Source organism: Durio zibethinus, chromosome 7, assembly GCF_047325235.1.
Source record: "Durio zibethinus cultivar Kanyao isolate XHJ-2024 chromosome 7, ASM4732523v1, whole genome shotgun sequence".
NCBI classification, from domain to species: Eukaryota; Viridiplantae; Streptophyta; class Magnoliopsida; order Malvales; family Malvaceae; genus Durio; species Durio zibethinus.
The window spans coordinates 26921380-26945966 of NC_143168.1; the positions used below are offsets into that span (position 1 = coordinate 26921380).

The following is a 24587-nucleotide window of genomic DNA, read 5'->3' on the forward strand; positions in this document are numbered from 1 at the left end:
TAGTCGTTAACTTTTCCGATATTTATCTTTTCCAACCTTCAAAATTGCACAAATAATAATAATAATAGATCAAAGAAAAATTTTGATGAAAGATAAATGCATGAGAGTTTTCTCTTGACAAACTGTTAAGTTTGAAAATACTCATTTTATCCTTTCAGTTAAAATAATAAAAAAAAAGAGATAACATATCATTTTGTCTCTAAACTATGTACTTTTTTTAACGTGCTATTTAAATAAAAAAATTTTAATTAAATATTTAAGTTGTATTTTCGCATAATAAATTATCTCAATTTTTAAGATCATTAAAAAAATATTAACGTCACATGAACATTTAATGTTAGCACTTGTTAAAAATAATTTAATTAATATGATATCACCAATATCATATCAAAATTAAAAAAAAATTATAAAAAATTTAAAATATTTTAAAATATTTTTAAAAATTATAAAAAAAATTTAAAATTCAAAAAACATTCAAAAATTTTTTAAAAATTAAAAAAATCTAAGAAAATTCTAAAAAATTTTAAAAATTTTTTAAAAAATCAAAATTAAAAAAATCCATAAATTTTCAAAAAAATTTTGAAAAATTCTTGAAATGGTCGATGATTACCCTTACATTGCCATGGAAACCAAGTTTCCAAGCATTGTATTGCATCCCGTGGTCAATTTCAAGAACAGCTATGAGTATAACAACCAAACTTTGAAAGACAATGTTGATAGGTTAAAGTTGATTCAGCTGGGTCTTACGTTTTCGGATCATGAGAAAGGAACCTTGCCTACATGTGGAACTGATAAGTTTTGCATTTGACAATTCAATTTCGGTGAGTTTAATATCAACGAGGATGTGTTTGCTAATGATTCTGTCGAGCTTTTGAGGCAAGATTTCAAGAAAAAAAAACAATGAGAAGGGCATTAAAGCAATGAGGTTTGGTGAGCTTTTGACGTGTTCATGTCGTAATAGTTTTGAGACTGTCAAACGTAAAGAATTTTAAAAATCGAAAAAAATAAAAGAAGTCGTCATCAATCTTTTTTATGGTATGATTGGTCACCTAAAAATTTATCTTTTTAACAAAACTATAAAAAAAAATTTTAGGTTTATCAAAAAGATAAATTTTGGTTTATAAAAATCATATTGAGTTCAAGAGTCAGTACGTGTAGGAAAGGATTAGCACCCCCACAACGCCCATAAATTGATACCACTTCTTTATGTGCTATTTTCGATGTTGGATGAGATAGTTTTAATTTAAAATTTAATAATAATCCCTTTCGTTTGAAAAAAAATTTTGCTAAAACTCTTTATTTAAGAATATTGAGAAAATTTTTAAGTTAAAGAATTATCTTCAAATTCTCCAACATCTAAGTAGAATTTAAAATAATCATTTTCACTTAAAATTTAACACAACAATCCTTAAAATGAAATAACACTCTTTATAAAAGATAATTATTGGTAACTCTCTAACATCTAGGTAGAATACCAAGAATTATTTCCTTCATAATGTTATTTTTATTTTATTTTATAATATCACAAATATTTTTTTTAAAAATGTATTGTCCTTTTTTATTATAAAACACTTTATCATCCTATAGTAAAAATTAAAGACAAAAGAGTGCAAATGACTGCCAATGATAACATGTTAATGTATGTATACCAATGAATATTATGTATGATGAAATGCAATTTTAAAATCGGGTTCTTAAGTATAATGAGACCACCCTAACTCTCTAACATCTTGGTAAAGCTTAGGTGTGACTATTTATATTTAAGATCTCAATTTACTATTATATTTTTTATTTATTAATCTCATTATTAATGCGAATTAAGAATTCATGTGAAAAAACTTAATGAAATAAAGTTCCCTAAATACTCCATCATCTAGGCAGCATTCAAAAACAAATCATTTCATGTGAGATTTTCACACGTATCCTTAAAGTTTCGAAATAGATTTAGGGTATAGGTTTATGACTTGCACAATTTTTAGGGAATGATTAGGGGGTGTATCCTAAATTTGGGGTTTAAACTCTTCTGGGTCTGGGATTTTGGATTTTAAAGTTTTGGATTTTAAGATTCTGGATTTTGGATTTTAGGATTTCAATTTTATGGTTAAAGAAAAAGCGAACATTTTTAAAAATTTTCAACATCTAGGCAGATTTTTGGAGCAAGTTCAATTTTTATGAATTTCAAGAAAATAAATTTTTATTATGAAGAGTTAATATTAATTTATTTAGTTTTAATATTATTTATTATTTTTAATAATAATTTCTTAATATCTAGGCAGAATTATCATTTTTTAAAACATGATTGTATTCTCTCCAACATCTAGGTAGGAAAAAGTTTTTTTTATATTATTATTATTATTATTATTTTATGCATATTTTATTATTTTTTATTTAATACTTGGATTATTAAAAAAAATTAATAGGAATTAAAAGTTTTTAAAAAACATTTGAATTTTATTATTGTTATTGTCATTTAATTATTATTATTGTTAATTATTACTATAAAATAAAAAATATTTATTTTAATAAACTCTAAAAGTTTTAAAGCATGCATAAGAAACAATAATAATAATGTTAAAAATGATATAAATAAATAATATATAAAAATAAAAAAAATTTTAAAAAAGAGTTTTACCTGAACCAGACCGGTCAATGGTTCAGTCAACACCAGTTTGGTTGGGCTAAAAACAGGGGCGGTTCGATAAGCAGTTTGGTTAAGTCGATTGAGTGGCGGTTCGGCTAGCAGTTCGACTGAGTCGGTTCAGGGTCAATTGAAGGATAGGTCACCAGGTCAGTTGCGTGGATCTCTGATTGGGTTCGGGTAGACGAGTGGATCCTCCTGGGTCCAATACCACGTTGTTTTGGGCTTTGTTTTTCTTATATAAAAGTCAAGTTTTTTTTAACTCATTTTTTCACCTCTCCAGAAAAAAAAGTTTTCAATTTAGAAGCTTTCTCTGGCTTCACCAGAGTCTGGTGTACTGTCATCGCGTCGGTCGCCATATGGGTCGTCATCGATGGTCGTCGCCGGTGATCGCTGGTGATCAAAAAATTTCAAAATTCACCGAAAAGCTCTTTTCGACCTCTTAAGCTCAGATCCACTATCCTTTTCGTGAGAAATAGCCTCAATTGGCATAGATCGGGGTTTGAAATTTTTTGTGTTCTTTTTTTTTTAAGATTAGCTAATGATCTTTTTTTTGTGCAGGTGGCTTCAGCGTTGAGGCTCCTCCTTAACGAGAGGACTGTGTTTTTTTTTTTGTTTTTATGGATTTGTTTTGGTTTTTTTTTTTTTATTTTCTGATAGGTGGGGATGGGGAAATGTTTGGGTTTCTAGGAATGGTTTTAAGCTTCTAGGTGTGGAAGTTTTTGTGTTTTTGGAAATGGAAGTGTGTCCTAGAACTTGAAAGGGGATGAAGCTGAGTTCTTTATAGGGCTAGGTATATGTTCGGGACAGTAGGTGGTCTAGGGGTTGTAAAGGGTGGCTATAGGTGTCCATAGGGCAACTGTAGGGCTCTAATGAAGGGGTGGCTGGTCTAGCGACTGGTCTGGAGGCTGGTTTGGTTAGGTCATAAGTGTGACTGGTCTGATGAAACTGGGATGGTTGGTTTGATGGGACTGGATAGCGACGTCATACACCAATCCCATGTTTTCTATCTTTTTTATTTTTTATTTATTAATTGTATTTTTTGTTTAATTAATAAATATTAAAGTAAAAAAATAAAATAAAATATAAATATAAATATGTTTTGGGCTTAAAGAATGAGATTGGGCTTCGCCTGAAGCCTAATAGAGTCAAAATTGAAATCAGGCCTAGGCCTGAAAACTCAAACACACGATGAACTTTAAAATGAGACTTGACTAAAAATCAGATAAATTTGGTGTCTACAGCTACCCCTTTTTGTACATTACTGAGAATCAGTAATATGGCAAAGATAAAGACATCAATTTTGTCTGAAGCTAAAAAATTCTGTTTTGTTTTTTCTTTTTTGTTGTTTTTTTTTTTTGTTACCATGAGTCAAAAAATTAAGATGATTGGGATTAAACCACGAGTCGATGAATAATAAGACCATGATCGAACTACGAGTCAAAAAATAATGACCATCAGGATGAAATTGCTACTTAGAAATAAAGAGATCGATATTGAACCGCTCGTCAGAGAAGCTGAAGAGATCAGGATTTAATCGCGAGTCGAAGAATAATAAGACCATGATTGAATTGCGAGTCAATGAATGACGATGATTGGGATTAAACCGTGAGTCAAGAGAATAAAGACAATCGGGATTGAATCACAAGTTAATAGGATAAAGACGATTGAGATTGAACCACGAGTTAAGAAAACAATGATTACTGGGATTAAATAGTGAGTCAAGAAATCATAAGGACTGGGGTTGAACCGCAAGTCCAAAGGATAAAGATGATTGAGATTGAATCATAAGTTAAGAGGATAAAGACGATTGGGACTGAACCATAAGTAAAGAAAATAATAACGACCAGGATTAAATCGTGAGTCAATGAATCATGAGGATTGAGGTTGAACCACGAGTCAAGAGGATAAAGACGATCAAGATTGAATCACGAGTCAAAAAAATAAAGAGACTGGGATTAAACCGTAAGTTAGAGAAATAATAAGGATCGAGATTAAACCTCGACTTAAAAGTAAAGAGATTGGGATTAAACCGCAAGTAAACAAAAAAATAACAGAAATAAATAAATAAATAAAGATAATCGGGATTGAACTGCAAGTCAAAAGATAAAGGGACTGAGATTAAATCACGAGTCAATGAATAACAAGACGGGGATTAAACTGCGAGTCAAGAAATAATGTGATTAGGATTAAATCGTAAGTTAAAGAATAATGAGATCGGGATTAAACCATGAATCGAGATAATAAATGTGACTAAGACTAAGCTGTGAGTTGAACAATAAAGGATTGGGCACTTTATAGGTTGATAGTTTCAATTCTAAGAATCGTGCTAAAGATAACATACCATCTTCAAGGTCATCATCTTTGTTTTTTTTTTCTAAAAAATGCTGATTCTTCCTGATGTTTCATAAAGAAACCTTTTATGCAACTTATCAAGAGATATGTGATGTATGCAATGATTATGATGAATGAAAAGACAAAGATGTAATCAATGAATTATATCATGTGTTTTCATCCAAGTTAATTCAAGTTTTTGATTCAATTCTTTCAAACTTTAAGAGCTGTTTCCAGTAGTCTCATCTTTTTAAGACTTTTGATTTTCATCCAAAAATCTTCATCTTCTGATAGACCTATTTGGCTTTTAGTTACTCTAAAATCTTCTTTGAATTCTTTTTTTATCTCTTCTCTTTTCTTTATTTTCAGTGATTAATCAATTTCATTTTATTCTTTCTGACCCTGTATCATTATTTCTGTCATCCTTATATTGCATTCTCTTTTCGAATGATGCATTGGTCTATTATGAACTTTATCAATCATTATCTTAATTTTAAATGATAAATGCAATGATTTCAGGTTCAAGGTCAGTAATGGGGTATTTTGGATTTAGAAAGATAAAGATAAGCTTTTTGGGACACAAAGAATAGTTAACTCAAAAGTATTTCAAAAATCGAATATCAATTCCCTAGATAATGAACATTTGAATGACCTTGGCCTACTCAGATTAGATCTTTTCCAAAAACACGTTACATTTGTGATTTTATCACGTTTGATTTCATACAACCAATCATTGCCCTATATCTATAACTAATGAGAACTTACCCCTAAAAGTCATCTCTCTTAATTCTGGCAACGATTTGTCCATTTGGTGCCACTCCTTCATTCTTTGAAGGATTTTTTTTTAGCTCCACCTTTATTTAAGCTACATTTTTAAGTTTACAGCTCAAATGACCACTTTTTGGTTCAAACTGCCTTTTCGGGTTTTCAGTCTGAATCATCTCCCTTTTTTTATTTTTTTATACATCTTTTTTTTAAGTAAAATATTTCTTGACAGTGTCTAAATTCACAAGATTTGGTAATTTATCACTATCCATTTCTGTAAGGATCAGAGCTTTGCTAGAAAATACTTTTTTTACCATATATGGATTTTCCCAATTGGGCGTCCATTTTTCTCTATTGTCATGTTGTTATAGCAAAACCCTTTTCAAAACCAATTCACCTTCATGAAAACTTCGAGATTGTATCTTCTTGTCATGTGCTCTCATGATTCTTCTTTGGTACATTTGTCAATGGCTGAGTGCCGAGAGCCTTTTCTCTTCAATAAGATTCAGTTGCTTGAAATGATCTCGAACCCAATTTGCTTCATTCAATTTTACCTTCATCAAAATTCTCAGAAAAGGAATTTCTACTTCAATCGGTAGTACAGCTTCCATCATATATACTAGCGAAAATGGGGTGGCCCCCATGGAGGTTTGAATTGATGTTCTATAGGCAAGTATGGCAAAAGGTAACTTTCATTGCACCATTTATTTTTAGGCGATATGGTGCTGAATGATGATGCTTTATCTTGAACTATGCACACAATTCTTTCATCATTTTATTGTTTAAGTGGCTAGCATTATCTAAGATGATTCTTTTTGGGAGCTTATACCGATATATTATCTAAGATGAATCCGCACACTACTGATCGTGTGATACTAGCGTACGAAGTTGTTTCTATCCTTTTGGTAAAGTAATCGATTATCACAAAGATAAAGCGATGCCCATTTGAAGCTTTTAGGGTTATGGGTTCGATCATATCCATTCCTCACATAAAAAAAGGCCATGGTGGTGTCGAGACATACAGTGAGACTGAATTGGAATGAATTTTATTTGTATAAATTTGGCATTTATGGCACTTTCTGGTGTAATTGATACAATCATTTTCCATCGTAGACCAATAGTAACCTGCTCTTATAATCTATTTGGCCATTATATTCCCATTAGCATGTGTTTCGTAAATTCTTTCATGTACTTCTTCGAGAATCATTCTTGCTTTGATAGTGTCTACACAACTTAGCAAGATCTAGTTTCAACTCTTATTATATAGGATTTCTCCATCAAGCACAAATCCTGCTGTTAATTTTTAAATGATCCTCTTATCATTTTCTAAGGCCTGCTCTGGGTAGTTTTGGCACTTGATATACTGTATAATGTCATAGTACCATAGTTATCGATTTACCTCTTCTTTCACGTTCGAACAATAGGTTGGTGAATTTTTCATTTATACTATGATAGGCTAGATTCTCGTACTATCATTTAACTTGAACATTGTTGTCAAAGTAGTCAAGGCATCAGCAATCTGAATTTTTTTTTGAGAAACATTTTGAAATTGGATCTTTTTAAAATGTTTCATCAAGCCGATTATGTGCCTTTAATATAACACTAGTTTCGGGGCCATGGTCTTCCATTCACCTTTTAGTTGATAAATTACCAAGGCTAAATCCCCATATACTTTTAATGTTTCAATCTTCTTTTCAATGGCCATTTGTAACCTCATGACACATGCTTTGTATTTAGCAACATTGTTTGTGCAATTGAAATCTAACATTGCAGTACAGAGGTAATAATTCCCTTATAAGGATATTAGCCATGCCCCAATGCCATGCCCTATTATACTGGATGCCTTATTAAAAAACATCTTCCACACTTTTCTTACAAGCTTTTCATTTTCGTCTTGCAAGATCGCCATCAAGTCTTTATTTAAAAACTCAAACTTCATAGGCTTGTAATCTTTTATAGCTCGATACGCAAAAAAATTAGCTATTACGCTCCCTTTTATGAACTTTTATGTCACATACACAATATCATATTTCGAGAGCATGACCTACCATCTCCTTATCCTATCTGATAGAAATGGTTTTTCAAAAATGTACTTGAAGGGATCTAATTTTGATATCAGCCAAGTCGTATGATAGAGCATATACTGCCTGAATCTACGAGTAGTCCAAGCTAGGGCACAATATATTTTTTCTATTTGGGGATACTTGGCCTTATATTCTGTAAACTTTTTACTCAAATAGTAAACAACGTGCTCTTTCTTGCCTGTTTCATCTTTTTACCCCAATACACATCATTTTAATTTTTCTTGATTAGTTAGATATACAATTAACGACCTTCCTACAACTGGTGGTACTAACACTGATGGGCTTGTCAAATACTCTTTAATCTTTTCAAAGGCATTTTGGCATTCTTCATCCCATTCACCAGGATTATTTTTACTAAGTAACTTAAAGATTGGATCGCATTTTGAGGTAAGTTGAGATATGAAGCAAGAAATATAATTCAATCGTCCCAAAAAGCCTCTCACTTCCTTCTGCATGTACAGCACTGACAACTCTTGAATGGCTTGAATCTTATCAGGGTCTATTTCTATACCTCTTTCATTGACTATAAACCTTAGAAGCTTTTCAGATTTAACATCAAAGATGCATTTGGCTAGATTTAACTTGAGCTGGTATCTCAGTAATCTTTCAAAAAGTATTTTAAAATTAACAACATGATCTTGACTTTCTTAAAACTTAGCTATCATATCATCGACATATACTTCTGTCTCTTTGTGCATTATATCATGAAAAAAAATGACCGTCACTTTTTGATATATGGCACCATCATTTTTTTACCCGAAAGGCATGACTTTATAGCAAAATGTGCCTCACATTGTCACAAATGTGGTTTTTTCCATATCTTCACGAGCTATTTTAATTTGGTTAAAGCTAGAAAACCCATCCATGATTGAAAAAAGTGAAGTGTTTAACAGTGTTATCCATAAAGGTATCAATATGTGGCAACGAAAATTATCTTTTAGGCTAGCCCTATTCAAATATTGATAGTCTACACATATTCTAACTTTTTCATCTTTCTTTAAAACCGAGACTATATTGGCTACCCATTCAGGGTACTTGGCTACTTACAAAAAATCAGCATCAAATTGCTTCTTTACTTCCTCTTTTATCTTTACTAACATTTTTGGCTTCATGCGTCTCAACTTTTACTGTACCAATCAACACTCTGGGTTTTAAAGACAATCTATGCTTAACCACCTCCGTGCTAAGTTTGAGCATATCTTGATAGGACCATGCAAATACATCTATATATTCTTGTAATAAATTCACCAGTTTTTGTTTCTCAATCGGTGATAATAAAGTACCGATCCTAACTTTTTTCTTATTCTCATCGTCTTTCAAATTCAACATGTCAGTCAATTCTTGATGGGGTATTATAATTTTCTCTTCTTACTCCATCCATTTCAGTAGATCGTGAGGCAAATCATAGTTTTCTGAATTATTATCGTTATCAAGCTCGCTAATGTAAATCGAATTTTTAAAATCAAACCTGGTGTTATTGCCTTGGTCATCCATAATGTTCATTATTAGAAAACCTAAAAATGGGTATAATCATAAAGAAATATATATTGATCTTGGCAAAAAGAAAGATGATAGCTATGAAAAAAGAATGAAAAATGAAAAATAGAGAACACAGTATACATGAAATGCATTGCATCCATCATTTTATTAAGACAATGAAAATAAGCCTATACATTTAACCTCCGCATGCTCTTGGGCAGAAGCAATTGAAATTTTTGAGTTAAAAGGTTCAAAGATAACAAAAATGGTATACCATTCTCGGGTCTCTTAACCTAAAAAGAAAAAAAGATCTCTTTATCTTGCATGACTCTTTCATTTGCTTCAATTTGAAATCGAGAAAAGGCTTCCTTCAATCCTATTACTAGTTTTCTCTGTTCAACCTCTATTGATCTAGGATAAATATGCCCGCCTGAATAAAATGTTTTATACAAATAAGGGAACACCATTTCTTTATCAATCAAGTCTTGCCCTTTGAAGCGTGTCATTCTCTTTTTTTTTTCTTTTCTAGCATTATGTTCTTTTTATCAATAGCCATAGGCTTATAGCTTAATCCCCATTTTTCACCAAACGGGGTGCTGTTGCAATTCCTTGTAAAGCTTTTCGTAAGCCTTACCCAGCTTGCCAACCTTTGTCAATAGTCTTTTTAATCACCATATTTATTGTTTTTGACAATTGAGAGATCGGTATCTTTGACCCATCTCTGACATAAGTAGCATTTGCTACTTCAAAAGCTCTGAATGAACATTCGATTGCTTCTTCTGCAACCTCAACGTAAGGAATGGTTAAGGTTTTTGTTACTAATAAATCCTCCTTACCATTTACACATACTTGTTTCCCTTTTACGATAAATTTGACCTTCTAGTGCAGAGATGAAAGTATAACTTTGGTCGTGTGAATCCAAAATTTTCTCAGTAAATAACTATATGCATGAGTTATGTCCATCACTTGAAATAAAATGTTAAAGGTACAAGGATCGATCTATAATGGGATCTCTATATCGCCAATTACTTCTCTTCGTGCTCCATTAAACGTTCTTACAATCATATGACTATTTTACATGTGAGAGGAGTCTACCGGGAGTCTTGTCAACATCATTAGAGGTATGACATTAATGGAGGATCCATTGTTAATCAAAACTTTGGCCATAGTGTGGGTTTTATATTTTACAGTAATAAGCAAGGCCTTAACACTACATCGTCTTTTTGAAGGTATTTCATTATTATTAAAAGAGATAAAATTTGGGTCTATAATATTTTTGACTGTGTGATCTATCTTTTCAACAAAAATATTATGCTTGACATAAACCTGATTAAGTACTTTTAAAAAAGCATTCTTGTGTGGCTCTGAATTTAGCAATAATGACAATAAAAAAATACGAGCTGGTAGTTTATTCAGCTGATCTACCTCACTATACTCATTATGCTTGATGATTTTTAAAAACTCAAAGGCTTCTTTTTCTAACATCGATTTGTTGATTTACACTTCTAGGCTTGCTACTGGCTGAAAATTTTAATTTACCTTTATGTTTTCTTTTCTTATTTTACTTTCCCCTTCTGGCCCTCGCTGACATATTGAGAGTGTAAATCCGACCACTTTGAGTCATTCATTCTACTCCTGTTATGTTGGCAATATTTTTCATACCTAGATCATTCGAAGTCACATCAATCCCTTCTATCACAACATCATAATCGTACTTTTATGAGACTATTTTATCAGTTTGGTAAGAAAATGGATTGGGGACATAAATAGTTATTGGTGTCTTGGAAGAGGAAATGGTTTTCTCAGCTACGGGCTTTGATTTCTCATTATAGTAGACAGTGAGAGGTTTGGAAAAAAAGACTTGCTAGGATGCTCGCCACCTACTGTATTTACATTTTTTTCATCACATTCATCATAAAACTTAATGATGGCCTCATTCATCAAGCTCTGTAATATTTGTCTAAAGGTTTCACAAACTTGGATCGAATATCCAACCGTTTTTTCATGGTATTTGAAAAATTGGTCAAGGTCTTCATAACTTTCATTTTCATCCAAAAATAGCGTTTGAATCATACTTGTCTCACATAAACAATCATACAACCGTTCAAAAGGGATCTTTACTTTATCCACGTATCTTTTGATTTTCACATCTTTTTCGTTACCCACCATATCAATTTTTCTTTCGATGTGATCTGGCAAAGGGTTTTCACTCACACTTGGCTTGAATTTGGTGTCAAAAGTTAAAAGCCCATAATTTTATTAGACCCTGTACTTTATATTTAAATGCTATGCAATTTTCAGTAAAGTGTCATGTAACACAATAGTGATAATCGCACTTAGCGTTAGGGTCATATCAACTAGGGTAAGGTGGCTTTAATGGTTTCACATAAGAAGAAGTGATAAGGTGGCCTCTCACCAACTAAGAGTACAAATCGATGTAAAACATGAGAATTGGATCGAAATGAGGTCTTTCCTGATTGTTATTGTTTAGTGGGTTTCTTTGATTATTATTTTGGTGGGTTGATTGGGCGAATGGTTGGGTTAGAGATACGGGGGTGCAATTAGATGGTTGAGGGCTAAAGCTTGATCTACGCGGTAGTTGTTAGGGTGCTCAGTAATAATATAATTACTGAAAAATTTGGTTGGTAGCAGGGTAATAGAGAGGGTATGATGGATTTGAACTATATGGGATAAAAGGACGATATGAAAAATTTTTGTAAGTGATAGCATGTCTCTCTTATTATTTTTTTTTTGAGCTCACTGTTTTTCTTTCGGTCCCTTCAATTTTACCACTTTTGATGACATTCTCTATCATTTCTTCCAAGATTACCATGTTAGAGAAGTTTTTCATGGTATTCCTCACCAACCTATTATAGTATGGGGTTTTTAGTGTGTTGACAAATAGCACAGTTATCTCTTTTTTAATTAGTGGTGGTTAGACCTAGGCCGTTGCATCTCTTCATCGATATGCATATTCTTTAAAGGTTTTCATTGATTTCTTCTCCATATTTTGTAATGACAACCTATCAAGGGTCATATCAATGACATGCTTATATTGAGTAATAAAGGTTTTGGTCAAGTCTTTTCATGTATGAATTTTACTTTGATCTAACTGTACTAACCATCTTACTGTTGATCCAGTTAAATTATCTTGAAAATAGTTATCATGAGTTTGTCATTCTGGGTATGATCTGTTATCTTTTGATAGAACATGATAATATAAGCAGAAGGATATTTTGTTTCATCATATTTTTCAAAGTTTAGGATTTTAAATTTAATCAGGATAACTAAATTAAGTACCAAGCTTAGCTTATTAGCATCAATAACCCCGCATATATAATTACTTTTTATTACTTTTGAGCTTCTCTTCAAATTGATCATACTTGTTTTGTATTTTTGAGTTTATAATGGGCTCTGACATTTCACAGGACTTTTCTTATTCAACTGGTTCATCAAGATTTGGTACTATGATAGGATCAGTTGGGATAGGCCTCACATTAGTATTCAAGTGGATCGATTGTTGGCTAGCAGAATGATTGACATAGGGGTATGGCTGCACACTTGGTGGGCATATATGTATGCCACAAGGAGCTTGAGCTTGGGCCTAAGGCAGAGTGAATCTTAGAGGATAAAGTGGTTCTTCAGTATTAACTTATTCCTCTATCCTTGATGCACCAGTAACTCATTTACCATTTGTCGTAACGGTTTTGTGTTTGCCTGACGAATTTGGAAACGAAAATAAAAAAATAAAAAAAAAACAGAGTCATCACCAATCTTTTTTGGCTAGGTATGATTGGCCACCTATTAAAACATATCCTTTTATGAAATCTTAAAATTAATCAAAATTTATTAAAAGGATAATTTTAGGGTTTGCGTAACGGTCTGGGTTCGGGAGTCGGTTACGTGTAGGGAAGGATTAGCACCCCCACAGTGCCTGTTTAAAATGGTACCAATTAACTACATGTTATCCTTTGATTTTGAAAAAAAAAAAGTCCCATTTTCAGTGTTTAAAAAATAATTTTCTTGATTATTTTATTTATTAAAAATTGGTTTTTAATTTTTTTAATTATTGTTTCATTTTTATTTGAGAAAAATAAATTAGAACCTTTTTATTGAAATAATTCTTAAAATGTTCCAATATGTTGGTAACATTAGAAGAACTTTTTTCATCTAGAGATTTCTTAGGCATCGCTTTTCAGAATATTTTAGAATCTCATTCTTAGAGGCTCAAATTTATGTTTCATAAAACTTATGCCATGTATACAATGCAAATGATAATTTTGTTGATGCAAACATTTTATTTTTTAAAAAAAAAAATTATTAATTTTAATTTGATTTTTTTATTTTTAATTGAAATTTTAAAGAAAAAAAGAATTTTATTATATTGAATATTTTTTATAAATATTCGAATACACTAGTAATATTTTTAAAAAAATCTTCTCACCTAGAGATTTCGTAAAGCATCATTACTCGGAATACTTTTAGAATCCCATCATTGGATAAAATTTCCTTTTTCCTTATTTATATTATTATTTTTTATTATTTTATAAGATTTATTCTAAAATTAATATAAAAGCTTTTATCATAATTAATATTAATAAAATAATAAAAATTTATTTTGGTAAATTTAAACATTTTTACATGCATAAATATTAATAATGATAATTAAAATAACAAAAATAATATTTTAAAAAAATTTAAAAAATTAAAAAAAAATTTTTTTACCTGAACCGGATCGATCAACGTGCGATTCGAACCGACGGTTCGGTCTGGCATCAGCGGTTCGGTCTGGGTCGGTTCAACGGTTTGGGGCAATTCGATTTGGTCTGGTTCGATTCAGATGGATCGATCAGAGGCTGAAGGAGAAACGGATCATCGGGTCAGGTGCGCGGACCCCAGGTCGGGTCACGAGTTGACACGCGGATCTGGGTGTCTAAAATGGCGTCGTTTTGGGCGTTTATTAAAACGGTGTTATTTTGGCTATTGACAGCTTATATAAAAGCCAAATTGTTTTTTGGTCATTTCTTCCCTCATCTAAAAATCGCTCTCTCCTTCTTTTTTTTTTCAGGTCGACCTGGGGCCGGTGGCTATCCATCGTGATGGCCGCCGTAGTCCTCGTCGGCGACGAGCTCCGACCATCGTTATCGATGTCAAAAATTTTCAAAATTTCCCAAAATATTCCTCTTAACACCCTAAACATAGATCCAACCCCCATTTCACCTAAAAATGCTCCAAATAGCGTAGATCTAGCTTGAAAGTTTTGACCACAATTTTTTTTGTGTGTCATTTTTTTTAAACTGATTTTATTTTATTTTTTGTGCAGAGGCTCTCACTTGGCGTTGGGTTCCTTGTCGAATGGCGAGGATTGTGTTGATTTTTTTTGGCAGGATTCCCTTTTCTTCCCTCTTTTCATTCGGCCAGGAGCTCTATTTATAGAGCTCTTACCGTGTCTTATGCCTGAGTAGGTGGCACAAGACTCGACATGGGGGTGAGCACGAGCTCCTCACCCTTTTTTATTTTTTCTGTTTTATTCAGTGGTAGGGTAGGATAGCTAGGATAACATTTGTAAGGTATGGGAGAGGGATAGGGTATGGTGGGTAGGGCATGATGCCAGTGGTGCCAAGGAAGGCACCACTGCCATCCCCCATTTTTTATTTTTTTATTCTTTTTTTTGTATTTTATATATTTTTGGTATTTTATATTTTGGTTTTTTGGTATTTTTTTGTATTTTGTATTTTGTATTTTTTTGTATTTCATATTTTTGTTTAATTTAATAAATAAATAATAAAAGGCAGGCTGGGGTTTAAAAAATAAAATGGGTTTCAGGCCCAATCAAAATCAGACTTTAGGCCCAGTCGAATTGAAATCGAGCTTGAAGCCCAATTGAATTAAAATCGGGTTTTGACTCGATAGCTCGAGAATTAAAATTTGATAACTAAAACTTAATTAAAATCTGGATAAATTTAGTGTCTACATCGTTCAATGAACCAGTTAGTAGTTGTCTTAATTCAGCTATTTGTGCTTTGATACTTTGTTGTATCTCCATCACTCTTTCTCTTATTTTCTCTTGTGCTCTTTCAACTCTCTTAAATTTAGTTGCGTTCTCTTCTTCCATAACTCGAGCTTGAAAACGAGTATTATATCTATGCGGGATTGTCTAACTTAGATTATTCGACTTTGCTATTCTTGAACCGTAGTTTTTTAACCATGAATTAGAACGCATAATATAATATCATTGTTTATTATGTCAGTATTTACCTTTATTAAAATGCATGTATGGAATGAATGATATGCAAATTGTGGGTATTATTTTAGATCAATAGGAACAAAAAGAAACTTTCATTAACCATGAGAATCTTTATACATCATCCGATCATCCTTGCATTAAAACCATAAAAACATTTGATTTGAGCATATTGCTCTCTAGCTTCACACAAAAAGTTCAATAGTCTCTGACTGTAGCCTTGAGTCGGTACAATCTTTCATTCCAGTGCTTCTGCCTTTTTGACCATATATCTTGTTTTTCGGATAGCCTTGTAAATTTGAATGGTCAAATGTTCTATGTATTGTTGTCTCCTTAAACTTTCAGATCTCTATATTTCTCGAGCATCCACTTTCATATTGCAAGTGCGAGCCCAATAATCCTTTCTCTCTTATCATTCAGCTAAAATCTTATCTATGTGACTTTGATTGTTTGTCAACTAAAGCTTTAAGCTCATTAATTCTTGCTCTAAAGCCTTTTTCTCATTTTACAAATCGGAGTTCCTATTCTATTCATTCCTTAGTTTAATTTTTAGCTTTTTGGTTTCCTTTTGGCACTTCGCTACCTTTTTAAAAGCTCTTGAAAGTTTTTCTTTTCATTCATGCTGTTCTTTGGTGAGTGTAGAGATCACTTCCTTATTCTATCGAGCTTTATTCTTTCAATACTCCACCATATCTCTTAATTCTTCCATATCCTTCTTAAATCCCTTTAAAGGTCTACTGTCCAACCTCAATTTCTTATTTTTTTGATGCAGATTTTGCAAATCTTCTTTCAATACCTTTCGTTCCTTGGTCAACTTCTGTACTACATCATCTTTTATCATTAAATCATGTCTCAATTAGTTAACTTGATCCATCATAGTCATCTTCTCTTTCTTTAACTTTTTTCTTTCAATCTCAAACTCTCATTGCGCAATCTTAAAAGTTAACAATACTGGTATCGAAAGGCCTAATTTCATTAGACATTTTTTATCCTTCACGTAAAGTAACCTTCTGTAACATTATCTATAAATCTAGCTGGGCTCATTCAATTGACTTGCTTTCATGCTTTGATGATTTCACGAACCCTTTTCACATAATCGGGTGTCCTATAATCAAACTCGAGTGAACTGAGTCTATGACTCATAGGAATAAACTGTCGTGAGTCATATTATCTTTGAACTATAAGAAGTGCATAACTCACTACCTCCCATATTCCTAACAAAGGTACCCATGACTCATCTCCACAACTATACAAGATAGTCATAGGAAGCATCCATGGTGCCTTTCATGTTACATCATCACTAGTGAGTTCTAGAAAGAATGACATCCACTGACCTTTTGTCCAATCCCTTCTCTATTCATTGACAACAAACTCCTTAATGAGAATGAAATGAATGAAGAATGGTCGAAATGATACCTTTTCTTTTCTCCAAAAGTGGCTTGTGAGCCAAACAAAAAGTAATTGAGCACACTTCATAAATTGCCCATCACCCTTTCTTCAACAAAAATTAAGTGATCTAACAGTTTCTGCCAAAATATTTGGTGAAGAGTTGATTCCTTTATCCAATTGCTCAAAAAAGTCAATCACTGATGTTTCTATATGTCTTAACACCTTAGGAAATATCATCAATCCATACATGGCCAAAGCAAACACATCCAACCCTTGATCAATATCAATATACTTTTTTATATACTCGAACAGAAAAGCTGATGGAATAGTCTCAACCCATTCTTTTCCTTCTTGTGCTTGTCTATCTCTTCAACCTTTACTTACATGATCTTGGCTAGTTTTTTTTTTATATTAAGTGGTTTTCTTCTCTTTTCAATAGATCTTGTCTTGATTGACAAATTTGATCCGAAGTAAAGATGAATATTCTTCAATTATAGGGGTCAAGTCTTTTTGTTTAAAAACAAAGCATTGGTAAGATAGATCCCAAAATTCTATTGTTGCTCTAATCAGCTGTTCATCAATCTTTACTGACATGAATAGTGCCACATCCCCATATTTCTTGAAAAAAGATTTCTTTCTTTCTATTCCCCACTATTTCCAAATGACTTTCAATTTTGATATGTCATTTTGATTAAGATCCATGTGCACTGACTGTAGTAGCGACGGGATATGATCATCTACTAAATAATCTCTTTCTTTCTTCTGAGTACTTTTTTATTAGCTCTTAACCTCTAAGTAGCTCTTACACACAGATGACATCTCGTAGGTTTTCTAAAAGTTCTTTACTAAAGATTGATCCAAAACAATACCCTCTTAAGAAATATGATACCTATATGATGCATGCAGCAAAATTAAAGGCAACAAAAGAATTAAACAAATTAGTAATGTAAATAAAATAAATAAATAAAGAAGTAAATAAATAAATAAACATGTATATGACAGAACAGAATATATGGTGTCCCAATTTTAGGTAATTTTCTAAAGGACGGCATGGCTCTATCCTAAGGCTAGGCCTTACGGCTCACTATATGCCAGGTTAAGATTTACGTATCTAAAGATTCTCACTATTCCTCACATTATTGTCCATTATAGACTAGTAAGGCTCCCTGATCCTTACCCATTACAGGCTACTAACGGAAATGGTTCAATCTAAGTGAAAGTATTTCGCTAGTAAATGCAGAGGTTATCACCTCACGAGCACGTAGCTACTTCACTTCCTCCTAAAAAGAATAGAGCTCGGATCTAGAGCTCATGCATGCAAATGAATATGTAAAATGTGTAAAAAGTGATGTATTAATCAACATAACATAAATAAATCATAACACAAAACCAAAATAAAGTAATAACTAACATACAATTTATTTTATTCATTAACTTCTATATTTGTGAAAAATAAAATAAAGCAATTAAATTAACTATCAAATAAAACTAATTAAATCCAACCATTGTCAATAACGCATAATGAAAATTTTAGCTTGACTCTCAACTAATAATCCCAGTGGAGTCACCAAACTGTTTAGGACCCCTAGACGTAAAAAATTTTAAAAATCAAGAAAAATAAAAAAAGTCGCCACCAATCTTTTTTTATGGTGTGATTGGCCACCCAAAAGTTTATCTTTTTAACAAAACTATAAAAATGGGTTTAAAGTTTATCAAAAAGATAAATTTTGGTCTACAAAAATCAAGTTGAGTCCGAAAGTTAATTACGTATGGGGAAAGATTAGCACCCCCATAATGCCTATAAATTGGTACCAATTCATTATACGATATTTTCTATGTTGGATGAAATAGTTTTAATTTAAAATTTAATAATAATCCTTTTCATTTGAAAAAAAAAATTTGCTAAAACTCTTTATTTTAAGAATAGTGAGAAAATCTTTAAGTTAAAGAATTATCTTCAAATTTTTCAACATCTAGGCAGAATTTAAAATAACTCTTTTCACTTAAGATTTAACATAACAATCCTTAAAATTAAATAACACGCTTTATAAAAGATAATTGTTGGTAACTCTGTAACATCTAGGTAAAGTACCAAGAATTATTTCCTTTGAAATATTATTTTTGTTTTATTTTATAATATCACAAAAATTTTTTTTAAAAGAATGTATTGTCCCTTTTTATTATAAAACACTTTATCATCCTATAGTAAAAATTAAAGACAAAAAGATGCAAATGACTGCCAACGATAACATGCTAATGTAAGTATGCCAATGAATATTATATAGGATGAAATGCAATTTTAAAGTCGAATTTTTAGTATAATGAGACCACCTTAACTCTTCAACATCTAGGCAGAGCTTAGGTGCAACTATTTATATTTAAGATTCTAATTTACTATTATACTTTTTATTTATTAATCCCATTATTAATACGAATTAAGAATTCGTGTAAAAAAACTTAATGAAATAAAGTTTCCTAAATACCCTATCATCTAGGCAGCATTCGAAAACAAATCATTTCATGTGAGATTTTCGCACGTTTCCTTAAAGTTTCGAAATAGATTTAGGGTATAGGTTTATGACTTGGATGATTTTTGGGGAATGATTAAGGGGTGTATGCTAAATTTGGGGTTCAAACTCTTAGGGTTTGGGATTTTGGATTTTAAGGTTTGGGATTTTGGATTTTAGGATTTTAATTTTAGGGTTAAAGAAAACGCAAACATCTCTAAAAATCTCTAACATCTATGTGAACTTTTGGAGCAAGTTCGATTTTTATGATTTTCAAGAAAATAAATTTTTATTATGAAGAGTTAATATTAATTTATTTAGTTTTAATATTATTTATTATTTTTAATAGTAATTCTCCAACATCTAAGCAAAATTATTATTTTTTAAAACACGATTGTATTCCCTTCAACATCTAGGCAGGAAAAAGTTTTTTGTTATTAATTATTATTATTTTATGCATATTTTATTATTTTTTATTTAATACTTGGATTATTAAAAAAAACATTAATAGGAATTAAAAGTTTTTAAAAAACATTTGAATTTTATTATTGTTATTGTCATTTAATTATTATTATTGTTAATTATTACTATAAAACAAAAAGTATTTATTTTAATAAACTCTAAAAGTTTTAAAGCATGCATAAGAAACAATAATAATAATTTTAAAAATGATATAAATAAATACTATATAAAAATAAAAATAATAAACAAATTTTTTACCTGAATCGGATCGGTCAACGTTGGTTCAGCTGGGTCGAAAACAGAGGCGATTCAGTAAGCAGTTCAGTTGAGCCGGTCGAGTGGCGGTTCGGCTAACGGTTTAGATGAGCTGGTTCAGGGTCGGTTAAAAGACGAGTCACCGGATCGATTGTGCAGATCTCGAGTCAAGTTCGGGTAGACGCGTAGATCCTCCTTGGTCCAATACGACATCGTTTTGGGCTTTGTTTTTTTTTTATATAAAAGCCAACTTTTTTTAAACTCATTTTTTCACTTTTTCAAAAAAAAAGTTTTCAGTTCAGAAGCTTTCTCTGGCTTCACCAGAGTCTGGTGTACTACCGTCGCGCATACCACTGTATAGGTCACTACCAGTGGTCGTCATCGATGATCGTCGGTGATTGAAAATTTTTAAAATTCATCGAAAAGCTCCTTTCAACCTCCTAAGCTCAAATTCGCTATCTCTTTCGCGAGAAATAGCCCCAATTGGCATAGATCGGGGTTTGAAGTTTTTTGTGTTTTTCTTTTAAGATTAACTGATGATCCTTTTTTTGTGTAGGTGGCTTTGGCACTGAGGCTCCTTCCTACGGGGATGATTGCGTTTTTTTTTTTTTTGTGAATTTGTGAAAATAGAGGTGTGTCCCAGAACTTGGAAGGCGAGGAAGCGTGGTTTTTTATAGGGCCGGGTATATGTTCGGGACAATGGGTGGTCTAGGGGTTGTAGAGGGTGGCTGTAGGTGTCTGTAGAGCAGTTGTAGGGCCTGGTGAAGGGGTGGCTGGTCTGGCAACTGGTTTGGTGGCTGGTCTAGTTAGGTCACAAGCGTGACTGGTCTGATGAGACTGGGATGGTTAGTCTGATGGGACTGAGTGGTTGGTCTAATGGGACTGGATAGCAATGCCGTACATCAACCCCCTGTTTTCTGTTATTTATTTATTAATTAATTATATTTTTTGTTTAATTAATAAATATTAAAGTAAAAAAATAGAATAAAATAAAATAAAATATAAATATAAATATATTTTGGGCATAAAGAATGAGATTGGGCTTTGGGTCTGGTTAGATCAAATTAGGCCTGAAGCCTAATTGATTCAAAATCAAAATCAGGTCTAGATCTGAAAACTTAATACACGCGATGAACTTTAAAACAAGACTTGACTTAAAATCGAACAATTTTGGTGGCTATAATTCAGAGATTATTTTGGATGATAGTGTGCATTGGGTTACTTTCCATAGTGTTTATGATTTAGGTTACTTGCTAAAGCTTTTGACTTTGCCATAATTTGCCAGATACCCAAGTTGGGTTCTTTAGTTTGATCATTGTTTATTTCCCCACCCTTTAAGATATCAAGCACTTGATGAAGTTTTGCAACAGTCTACATGGTGGATTGAACAAGCTTGCAGAATTGTTGGATTTGGAAAGAGTTGGGATTTGTCATCAAGCAGGTTCTGATAGTTTGCTCACATCTTATACATTCATAAAATTGAAAGAGGATTTCTTTAGTGGCTCTTTGGAAAATATTCAGGTGTGGTGTATGGATTAGATGATGAGATGGACAAAGTATTCATTGATAACGAAAAGTAATAAAAACCAAAAAAAAAAAAGAAGATAAAAATAGATTTGGACGACTCTTTGTTTGTCTTTACGAGTGCGTTCCATACCCACAGATAAATGTCAAAGGCTTTTTTTATTTTAAATATTTTTTAAGTTTTTGTGATTTTTTTTAATTTTAAAAAATTTTTATTTTAAAAAATTTTTATTTTTATTAAAATATTCATTTTTTGAATTTTTCAAGATTTTTTTGAAAAATTTTGGATTTTTTGAAAATTTTAGATTTTTTGAAAATTTTTAATTTTCCTTAATTTTTTTGATAATTTTTAAAAAAAATTTTGAATTTTTTTAAATTTTTTTAAAAAATTTTAAAATTTTATAAAATTTTTTTAAAAATATTTTTAATACTGATGAGACATTAATTAAAATTTTTTTATGTATTATTATCTTATTAAATATTTATGTTACATCAATATTTTTTTTTAATTATGTTAAGAGTTAAAATAATTTAATAAATAAATATATAGTTTAGGTATTTTATTAAAAAAATTTATTTATGTATTATATATTAAAAAAATATAATAAAAATAAAGTTTTAGGTAGAAAAAACAAATAAGTAAGAAGATTTTAAAAGAAGATAAAGCTGACGGAGCATAAGAAATAAGAGGGACGAGGGAGAGAGAGAAGGATGGTGGGGAAACAAAGATGTGACAGTAGAGAAGAGAAAAGCCAAGTGGGTGTTTAATTTTTACTCGTTCACGACTTCGAATTATTCTCATTGTTTTGTCTTATTTTTTTATTCATTTTCTTTTTTATGTCTTTTTTTTTTGTTCTTTAATATTTTTATGTTTCCTTTTTATTTTCTTGGATTGAACTTTAATAAAATTGACTTTTGTTATTCCAAACTAAGCTTCTCCCAAATAATTGAAAAAAAAAAACAAAAAAGAGAGAATCGAAATTAGAGAAAGTAAATTGAAGGTTTTCTTAAAAAAATTTGAGAAAAGATAAGTGTTTAGAGATTTTGTACTATAGAAAAACCAAACTGATTAGTGAAAATGAAAAAAAAAATTGAATTATTTTTTTATATGTATTTTTAAAAATTAATTTTAGGCTTTCAATAAAGAACTTAATATTTACAGATTGAAAGAACTTTTACAAGAACATTAGAGAAGAGAAAAGATTTAAGAAGAGAGAGGAATTGGATATATCTAATTACGTTTCATAAATTAATTTTACAATCCTCATTAAACCCATACAAAATGCATACAAAATTCTTATAACATTTTTTCTAAACTTTTTTTTACTATTTTATACTATCCTTTGTTGCATAATTTTGCTTCAAAATTAATTAAATTCCTTAATGTTTACAAGATTTTTTTGGTTTGCTTTGTCAAGTGAAAATAAAAATAAGTTTCTTTTTTTCTTTAGGTAATGATATTTTAAAGTCTCTAATGCTATTTCTTTATGTGATTTCAACGTGTCGTAGTGATTTATGAATATAGTTTGTTAATCCCAAAAATATAAATCATTATTTTTTTTCTTTACGTAATAATATAAATACCAAAAATATAATGATCAGTGCTCAGATGTATGTTGGCTAAAATAACTATTGTAGCTATTGTTACAAAATATACATTTGATTTTACATTGACATCTATAAATAATGTAAATTGTTTGTTGTTGAAATATATCAATATTTGTGGATAGTGATATCCAATTTTCGGGACCATGTTCTTAGAGACTAAAATGATGTCTTTCTTCAAAGGTCCATGAAACATTTTCTATATCAATTTTATCCCAGCAAAACATCTGCACATAATCTTACTTTCAAGTTAATTTCACCTCCTTTGCATTTTTTTTTTTATTTTTTAATTTTATCTTTTTTTTTCTTGGCTTTCAGCTAAATATTTTGAAGATAATATCAAAAACATGCTGTGTATATATAAATAAAGGGTGTGACCTTAAAAAAAAAAAAAAAGCAAAAATTTTTACTTTAATCTGATTTAGCATGCTGAGTCATTAAATCCTTTGTGAAATTCACTAATCAAGATAGCGAAAGTCAAAAAGTAGAAGTTGGATACTACTGTTACGACCTTTTATCTTCTCCATGGCCTTTTTCATTATTAGCTATATATTCCAGCAGCTCATTATTAAAATTTAAGTAAAAAACCAGCACACTATATTAAGTCTACAATTTATATATCAATTTCATTTTTTTCTAACCTCTAAATTATTGCGTGGCTTATTTACTTTGATACATAAAAATAATTAAATCTTCTTTGTAAATCTACTTATTATTTTCCATAATTTCATAGACTTATTTATTGCTTAGTGTAAATTTTTATATTTAAGAAATATATTATGGAATAATTTCAAGCTCTCAATCGAGAAATATTATTGAATACTAAAAAATAAGATGATCAAATATGACTTTATGAAAAAAAAAATTGAGATTGAAGTATGTAAATAAATTTTTTTAACTTAAACTTTTTTTTATATTTTTTTATTTAAGATATATTTTATAAAAAAAATATTTGAATTCATAAAAAATATATCTCCCGGGATTATTACTATAGTAATATATTAAAATCAACTTTTTTTATTTGAATTTTGGTGAAACTCGCAATTTTAAAAAAAATATTTAATAAAAGTCTGCAGTTGCCAACAAATAATGTGAATTAACATTTTTAACCTGCCGATGGAAAAAAAGGATGAAATAGCTTTTAGCCAAATCAAAAAAAAAAAAAAAAGGCACTTGCGGTAGCTTTTCTTATACTCTTTGATAAAAGTTTTTTAATTCATTTGATAAATTATTTAAAATTTTTAAATCATTAAAAATTAAAATTTTTTAATAATTTTATTGTTAATGTGTTTGATAAATCA

At 30.6% G+C, this 24587-nt stretch overlaps 1 pseudogene; it reads left to right on the forward strand.

The window, feature by feature from the left end:
- Nucleotides 1–553: 553 nt before the first annotated feature.
- Nucleotides 554–21724, forward strand: LOC149518271 (putative CCR4-associated factor 1 homolog 7 pseudogene; annotated as a pseudogene).
- The last annotated feature ends 2863 nt before the right edge of the window (nucleotides 21725–24587 follow it).